At 39.5% G+C, this 9,133-nt stretch overlaps 1 pseudogene; it reads right to left on the reverse strand.

Annotated features, from left to right (window-relative positions):
• Positions 1-6,110: 6,110 nt before the first annotated feature.
• On the reverse strand, positions 6,111-8,079 carry LOC101837966 (annotated as a pseudogene).
• Positions 8,080-9,133: the final 1,054 nt, after the last annotated feature.

Below are 9,133 nucleotides of genomic sequence, written 5' to 3' on the forward strand. Positions count from 1 at the left end.
GATATTGGTCTGAAGTTCTCTTTCTTAGTTGTATCTTTGTGTGGCTTGGGTATCAAGGTTATTGAACTCATAGAAAGAGTTTGGCAAAGACCCTTCTGCTTCTATTGTGTGGAATACTTTGAGAAGAATTGGGATAAGCTGTTCTTTGAATTTCTGGTAGAATTCTGAACTGAGGCCATCTGGACCTGGACTTTTTTTAGTTGGGAGAATTTTGATGACTGCTTCTATTTCCATAGGGGTTATAGGTCTATATAAATTGATTATCTGTTCTTGATTTAGTTTTGGCAAGTGACAGCTATCCAGGAAGTCATCCATTTCCTTTAAATTTTCGAATTTTGTGGAGTACAGGTTTTCAAAGTATGACCTAATGATTCTCTGGATTTCCTCAGAGTCTGTTGTTATGTCCCCCTTTTCATTTCTGATTTTGTTAATTTGTATGTTCATTCTCTGCTGTTTGGTAAGTTTGGACAAAGGTTTGTCTATCTTGTTGATTTTCTCAAAGAACCAACTCTTTGTTGCATTGATTATTTCTATTGATTTCCTGGTTTCCACTTTATTGATTTCAGCCCTCAATTTGATTATTTCCTGGCATCTACTCCTCCTGGGTGAGTTTGCTTGTTTGTGTTCTAGAGCTTTCAGCTGTGATGTTAATTCTCTGTTATATTTGTTCTCCTGTTTCTTCATGTGAGCACTTAGTGCTATGAACTTCCCCTGTAGCACTGCTTTCAAAGTGTCCCATAGATTTGGGTATGTTGTGTCTTCATTCTCATTGAATTCGAGGAAGTCTTTAATATCTTTTTTTATTTCCTCTTTGACCCAGGGATGGTGCAGTTGAGTATTATTTAATTTCCACGAATTTGTAAGTTTTCTGCAATTTGTGTTGTTGTTGTTGAATTTTAATTTTAAAGCATGGTGGTCTGAAATGATGCATGGAGTTATTCCAATTTTTTTTGTAGCTGCTGAGGTTTGATATGTTGCCAAATGTGGTCCATTTTTGAGAAGGTTCCATGTGGTGGTGAGAAGAAGGTATATTCTTTATTATGTGGATGAAATGTTCTATAGATATCTGTTAATCCCAGTTGGGTCATTACTTCTATTAGACCCTTTGCTACTTTGTTGAGTTTCTGTCTGGTATTCCTGTCTAGTGGTGAGAGTGGTGTGTTGAAATCTCCCACTATAACTGTGTGGGGCGTTAGATGAGATTTAAGTTCTAATAATGTTTCTTTAACGAATTTGGATGCCTTTGTATTTGGGGCAAAATGTTCAGGACAGGCACTTCATCTTGGTGGGTGTCACCTGTGATGAGTATGTAATGACCTCCTTCATCTCTTTTGATTGATTTTATTTTAAAGCCTAGTTTGTTAGATATTAGGATTGCTACCCCTGCTTGTTTCTTGGATCCATTTGATTGAAAAAATTTTTTCCCAACCTTTAACTCTCAGGTAATGTCTGTCTTTGAGGGTGAGGTGTGTTTCTTGTATGCAGCAGAAGGAAGGGTTCTGTCTTCGAATCCATTCTGCTCGTCTGTGTCTTTTTATGGGTGAGTTAAGGCCATTAATATTGAGGGATATTAATGACCATTGATTGCTCATCCTTCTTCGATTTGCAATGGTTGTTGGTGGTGGAATTATGTATGGAATTTCACCCCTTTGTTCTTTTGCCTGTTGGTAGAGATGGATTCTCTAATGCCTATGTTTTTCTGGTTGTAGTTAGCTTCCTTGGGTTGGAGTTTTCCTTCCAAAATTTTCTGTAGGGCTGGGTTAGTGGACACATATTGCTTGAATCTAGTTTTGTCAAGGAATATCTTGTTTTCTCCATCTATAGTGATTGAGAGCTTTGCCGGGTATAGAAGTCTGGGCTGGCATCCATGGTCTCTTAGTGTAGGTAGAATATCTATCCAGGACCTTCTGGCTTTCAGAGTTTCCATGGAGAAATCAGTTGTAATTCTGATAGGTCTGCCTTTATATGTTACTTGACCTTTTTCCTTAGCTGCTCTTAATATTCTTTCTTTATTCTGTATGTTTGGGGTCTTGATTATTATGTGGCGAGGGAATTTTTTTTTGTGGTCCACTCTATTTGGTGTTCTGTAGGCTTCTTGTACCTTCATTGGCATGTCTTTCTTAAGGTTGGGAAAGTTTTCTTCTATGATTTTGTTGAATATGCCTTCTGCCCCTTCGAGGTGGATTTCTTCTCTTTCTTCTATACCTATTATTCTTAGGTATCGTCTTTTCATGGTGTCCCATATTTCCTGGATGTTTTGTGTTAAGGATTTGTTGGATTTAAGGTTTCCTTTGGTTGATAAATCCATTTCTCCTAGTGTATCTTCAACACTTGAGATTCTCTCTTCCATCTCTTCTATTCTGTTGGTAATGCTTGTTTCGGTAGTGCCTGACTGTTTGTTCAGGTTTTCTATTTTCTGCCTTTCTTCAGATTGTATTTTTTTAATGTCTCTATTTCAGTTTTCAACCCTTGCAGTGTTTGCATTGCTTCTTGCAATTTTCTGTTTATCTTTTCGTCCATTTGTTGCCTTTTATGAATTTTTTGGTTTGATCTTTCTTCCATTTCTTGCACTTTTTGGTTTGCTTTTTGTTCCATTTCTCCCATTTTTTGCTTTGTTTCTTCTTCCATTTCCTGACTTTTCTGGTTTGTTTCTTCTTCCATTTTTTTCATTTTTTGCTTTGTTTTTTTCTACCATTTCTTGCATTTTTTGCTTTGTTTCTTCTTCCATTTCCTGACTTTTTTGGTTTGTTTTTTCTTCCATTTCTGGTATTTTTTGGTTTGTTTTTTCTTCCATTTCTTTGAGGGATTTTCCTATATCCTCTTTTAGGGACTCTATCATTTTCATGAAAGTGCTTTTAAGGTCATTCTCTTCTGCTTTGTTCGCATTGGAATGTTGGGGTCTTGCTGGTGTGGAGTCTCTAGAATCTGGCGGTGTCATATTTGTTTTTCTGTTGCTGAGTGTGTTTTTGTATTTTCTCTTTCCCATCTCTTCTTCTAGTGGGTACAGAAAGAGCCCCTTACTGATCTGGGGACCAGAGTTCCCTTTTGGTGAGTGTTAGCAAGTCCAATAATCTGGTGGTTCTTCTATTCCTTGTCCAAGTGCTGGTCCCGTGGGTGGAGAAGAAGAACAGGAATCTGGGGTGCTTAGCCTCCTACCTGGTCCCCTGGACCCTATGCTGGGTCCTGTTGTACCTGATCCGGAACAGCTACTCCCCTGGTCTCCCTGGCTCCTCTGGTTTCCTGGTCTCCTTGGTGGGAGAGAAGACCTGGAGTCTGGGGTCCTTGGCTCCTGCCGGGATTGGGAGCTCTGTGCAGTTCCCAGGCGATCTGCAGGCACTGGAACACAGGCCGGGAAGCTGGCCTGTTTACCTGATGCTGCTGGAGGAACAGCTCGCCAAACTCTTTTTATGTGGCTTCAGTAACCTTGATATCCAAGCCACACAAAGACACAACTAAGAAAGAAAAATTCAGACCAATATTCCTCATGAACTTTGATGCAAAAGTACTCAATAAAATACTGGGAAATTGAATCCAAGAATACATCAGAAAAATCATCCAACATGATCAAGTAGTCTTCATCTCAGCGATGCAGGGATGGCTCAACATACAAAAATCCATCAATGTAATCCACCATACAAACAAGTTGAGAAACAAACATCACTTGATCATCTCACTAAATGATAAAAAAGCCTTTGATAAAATTCAATACTGCTTCATGATAAAGGACTTGGAGAAATCTGGGATAACAGGACCATACCTAAACATAATAAAAGCAATATACAGCAAACCAACAGCCAACATCAAACTAAATGTACAGAAATTCAAAATAATTCCTCTAAAATCAGAAACAAGATAAGGCCCTCCACTATCCCCATATACCAAAGGAACCAACCTAAAGCTGGGTTGCAGAACTCTTCTAATGAGAATTCTCAGTAGAAGAGTCTAAAATGGCTGAAAGACATTTAAGAAAGTTCTCTATATTCCTAGCCATCAGGGAAATGCAAATCAAAACAACTCTGAAATACCATCTTACTCCTGTAAGAATGCTAAAATCAAAAACACCAATGACTGTTTATGCTGGAGAAGATATGGAGAAATGGGAACACTCCTCCACCACTGGTGGGAATGCTGACTTATACAGCCACTTTGGAAATCAGTGTGGAGATTCTTCAGGAAAATTGAAATCAGTCTACCACAAGACCCAGCAATTCCACTCTTAGTAATATACCCAAAAGATGCACATTCATACAATAGGATGTCTGTCCCACTATATTCATAGCAGCATTATTTGTAATAGCCAGAACCTGGTAGCAACCTATATGCCCCTCAACTGAAGAGTGGATAGAGAAAATGTGGTACATTTACACAATGGAGTACTACTCAGGGGGAAAAAACAAGTGAATCTTTAAATTTTCAGGCAAATGGATGGCACTAGATTAAACCCTTCTCAGTGAGGTAACCCAGTCACAAAAAGACAAACATGGTATGCACCCACTCATATATGGATTTTAGACATGGATCAGGGGAGTGCCAGCCTACAATCCCAACTGCCATAGAGTCGGGGAAACAGAGCCTTCATCCAGTGACATGTGAAATCAGAGGTACACAACCACAGCTAAGCACTGAACTGAACTCTTGGAACCCAGAGACAGAGAGGGAGGACTGATGAGCAAAGGGGTCAAGACTGGGCTGGTTTAACCCACAGAAACAGCTGACCTGAACAAGTGGGAGCTCTTGGACCCCAGACTTATGGTTGGGAGGCCAGCATGGGAGTGATCCAGACCCCCCTGAATGTGGATTTCAGTGAGGAGGCCTAGACAATCTATGAGGCCAAGACAATCTATGCGGCCCTTAGGTAGTAGATCAGTATTTATCCCTGTCATACAAATGGGCTTTGGGTGGCCATCCCACAATGAAGGATGCTCTCTCAGCCTGAACTATATGGGGAGAGCCTAGGTCCTTCCTTAAACGAAATGACAGGCTCTGGAGATTCCCCCATGGAGGACCTCACCCCCCTGGGTAACAGAGTACCGATTGGTTGGGGGCTTGGGGGTCTAAGGGGTGCAGTGGAGGTGGGGAGGGAGCTGGGATTGACATGTTTAGCAAGCCTGTTTCCAATTTAAATTAAAAAATCTTAATAAAAACAAAACAAGAACAAGAAAATCTGGTCATGTACACACAACTAGGTACAAACAAAAGAGATGTAGCACCTATATTAAAATAATCAGGTAAAGGTACTATAAGTCATTCTCTCCTGAGTTATCCTGTAAATTTGTAAGCCTCATATGGTGCCATGATTTTGTCCTTTATTTATTCTGTATTTTATTTATTAGAGTATCTGGCACTTCTGTTTAACATTTAGAGTTTTTAAAAATGTGTCAATATTTTATTACTAAAATATCCCCTATATTTTGTAAACTCTAAACAATCTAGTGATTTTGTTCCTTTTACTTGGTTGGTTGGTTTTTAGTTTGTGTTTCTGTCATTTACTGTAAAATGTTTTTCTTACCTAGTTGCCCCATAGAAGAACTTGTAACAAAGCAAGATTTGATAACCTGACCTTTAGAACTATGTAACAGGAAATTACTGCTGGTGTTCATCTCCCTCTTCAGATAACTCCCCAAGGATACTATTTCTTTTGAGCTATACATACCATTTCACTTCCCTACCCCCCCCCAGACTAAGCATCTACAGCTCTTGATATAGCTGTAGAGCATAGTCAAACAAAAGGAGTATGCATATTTGTGGCTTGATGCCCTCTTACAATTCAAGCATAACAACAATGGTGACCCTTATACATCAATGTTTAAAAGCCTCCACTCCTCCAATGTGACTGCCTTTCAGGTAATCTGTTAAAAAAAATCTCATCAAAGGAACATTTTTGCCACCTGCCTGAGACCTTTGTCAGTGGTTGTTTACCTTTCTTTGTCATTCCCTAGTTTCCATGACCCATGAATAACCACAACATAACCTCATCTGTACTAGGAGGAACATTAACAAGCATCAGTATTTGTTCTCCCTTTTGTGAATTTTCACTTTCTTGTTGCAATTCAAGAATGATTACTTCCATAAGTAAAATTTTTCAGCAAATGTCTCTTGAATTTTAGCTGTTACTGTTGACATTTTCTTGTTGGACATGTCTTCACAATGCTTCCTGTGTCATCTTCTGTCACTTGCCTACAATTCAAAAGTTAGGTTTTTCTCCTCACCTTTACAGTCTTACATTTTTCTATACTTGTAGCTAATTTTTAATACCATATCTGTATGTTTTGTGATTAAGAAACAATTGCTTATATAATATAACTTGAAAAAATCATTGCAGGGTACAAAAATAATTGACTTTTATTTCTATGCTCTATATTTTGAATTTTTCCTTTCCCCTAGATTATATGTAGCATGAAAAATAAAAACCAAGAGACAGATATTGGGATCCAAGCTGAAGATCAGAAAAGCAAAGCAGCCATCCATTGGAGAGTTCTCACCTCTACCAATGCTCAGACGTAAGAATCAATTCATAAACCTCAAATTGCATCTTCAGACTGCACTGCTCCCCACCAAGCCTCAGAATCCTAGATTGCTGCTGAGACTGCAATGAACTGCTTATATTCTCTCTAGAGCTGGGGTTAAAGAATGAACTCTAATTCTCTTTTAGACTGATTCACTCTAATGTAGCACTGGGTGGCCTTGAATTCATAGATACCCATCTACCTCTCTCTCCTGAACCATGTGATTAATGATGTATGTCATCACGGGCCAGCTTCTATAGATAACTAGTGATGCTCGTTTTGCATTTTGATCCTCAGGCAAGCTTTATTAAATCATAATGACAGACTATGGACACCCCAAGGAGGGCTTCACCCTCCCTGGGGATATGAGGGGATATTGGGGGTGGGTTGGGGGAGGGCACGGGAAGAGGGGAGGGAAACGGAGAGGGACCTGGAACTGACTTGTGAAGCAACCTTGTTTCTAACCTAAATTTAAATTTAAAAAGAAAAAAAAGAAAAGAAAAGAAATACAAAAAATATATGAAATAGTTTAAAACGCTTTTCTTCAAAGTGAAGTCAATGTTAGGGTTTGTGTCCTTTGGACGCTTCCGGAACTTGATCTGAAGGAAAACTCGTGGCACACAAAGGCCTTCTTTTCTGTTCACTGTTTCTCAAAACACATATTCGTTCGATACTTCTTCATAGCCCGCATCCACAAAGAGCTTCGCCAGGAATTCATCAGTGAATAAATAGCATCTGGTTCCATCTTGTCCGACATAAAAGTTTTCTCCAAGTTTCCTTCCAGCTTTAAATATAAGCACGGCGTGATCATGCAGCCCATAGTCACAGAACAGGGCACTTCTGCCTGGTTTGAACACCGTGTACACATTTAGTGAGACAAGGTGCATCTTCTCAGGGTGAACAGCTGAGAGCACAAAGATCAGTGTGACGGCATCCGCAGATTCTGGTGGGATATGGTCAAGGAGATCATCTCTAGTGAGGACACGATGGAATACTTTGCAACTCTCCATATTATATAAAGGATTTTGCTTAACATAGTCAACTGCCCTCGGAGAAAAATCACACAGGCATGGGCAAAGATATCCAAGTCCTCTTCTAAAAGTGGGAATAAACAGTTCCCAATCCCACATTCAGCTTCCAACAAAGTCAATTTTTGACCTTCATACTCCTACATGATCTTAGTTCCTCAAACACTGGTGGTCCAGTGTCTGTCCTTGAAAAAAAAAAAAGGTCCCAGTTCTTCTGAGCATTTTTTTCCAGTTTTTGCTGTTTAAAATCAGACACCAAGTCTTGGACTCTGTGCAGTCTCTCCTCTTCCTCAGAGCTAAGCATCCTGGCTTGCAGTCTCTTCCTTTGCAAGGCGCCATTGCAGCTGCTTCAACTCTGCTGAAGACTCCCTGGTCTTTGACCACCTGAACCACCAGTGCAGATGCTGCAGGAACTGGATTTTTTCCGGTGCATTTTCCCCAGGTGTCTTCCCAGCTTCAGCAGCCACTGCAGACAATGGCGCCCACGACGGTCTTCCATTCCCATTCCATTCCCATCCTCTCGCGGGGGCAGCCTCTGGCTCCATGACCCTTCCCCCGTTAACTACCCTTCTTATACAATCCAGGATCAATTTCCTACGGATGGCACTGGCCACAATGGGTTAGGCCTTCCTGCATTAATTAGCAATTAAGACAATCAGCCACAGACATGCCTACACGCCAATTGGATCTAAGAAATTTTCACTGGACAATTAAAGCCAATGGGACAGACTTTGTAAGGGAGACCTTACCCTCCCCAAGGAGCAGATGGGGAGTTGGGGGTGAGTGGGGAGACCAGGAGGGGAGGACAGAGGGAGAACTGGGATTGAAATGCAAAGACTAAATTAACAAAAAAAATTTTTTTAAAAAGTAACGAGGACAGAAGGTTTACTTGTAAATCATTTGGTATTTGTAGAACTTTTATCTATGGGGGAAAAGAAAAAATACTATAGACAAAGTAATCATTAATTAGTATTGTGCTAAATATAGTGATAAGAATGTTAAATTCCTTGACTCTTGAAAAAAATATATCACCACAATTACACACTCTGGGAGAAGGATGAGTTTTTGTTTGTACTTTGGGTACCTTGCAAATAAAAGGCATTATTAAAAAGTGTTTGTTGAGTCCATGAATAAATACCATTGTTAAATATCTCCTCCATTTTGTGGGCTTTATAATAACCCAACCTGAAGACAAATAGTTGGATCAGATAAGCTTTGCAGATTTCTTTTTCTGGCTGTCTGGTTCCATGATTCTATGCATATCTTAGTCAGCAATATGCATACAAATATTCTGCTCAATATTGAGCTCAGCCCTTCGCATATTGATTCAAATGATTCTGTCCTCCATAATCATAAAGTTTGTTATTAGTTTTTTCTTCAGGATGACCTTTCTGGAAACTTTACATAGCTTTTTGGTTGCAGTCTTGTATACTTCTGGTTAATCACCAGCAAATTAACTTTCTTTATCACAATTCTTTTATTGGTTGCATAACCAAAAATGAACAGAATTTATTGTTAGATAATGGTCTTTTAAAATTTAACAGACTCTTAACTAATTACAGCTGGCCAGTTTGATATTTATAACTTGTGGCATTTTCA

Source organism: Mesocricetus auratus, unplaced genomic scaffold (assembly GCF_017639785.1).
Source record: "Mesocricetus auratus isolate SY011 unplaced genomic scaffold, BCM_Maur_2.0 Super-Scaffold_100014, whole genome shotgun sequence".
In the NCBI taxonomy this organism is placed as follows: Eukaryota; Metazoa; Chordata; class Mammalia; order Rodentia; family Cricetidae; genus Mesocricetus; species Mesocricetus auratus.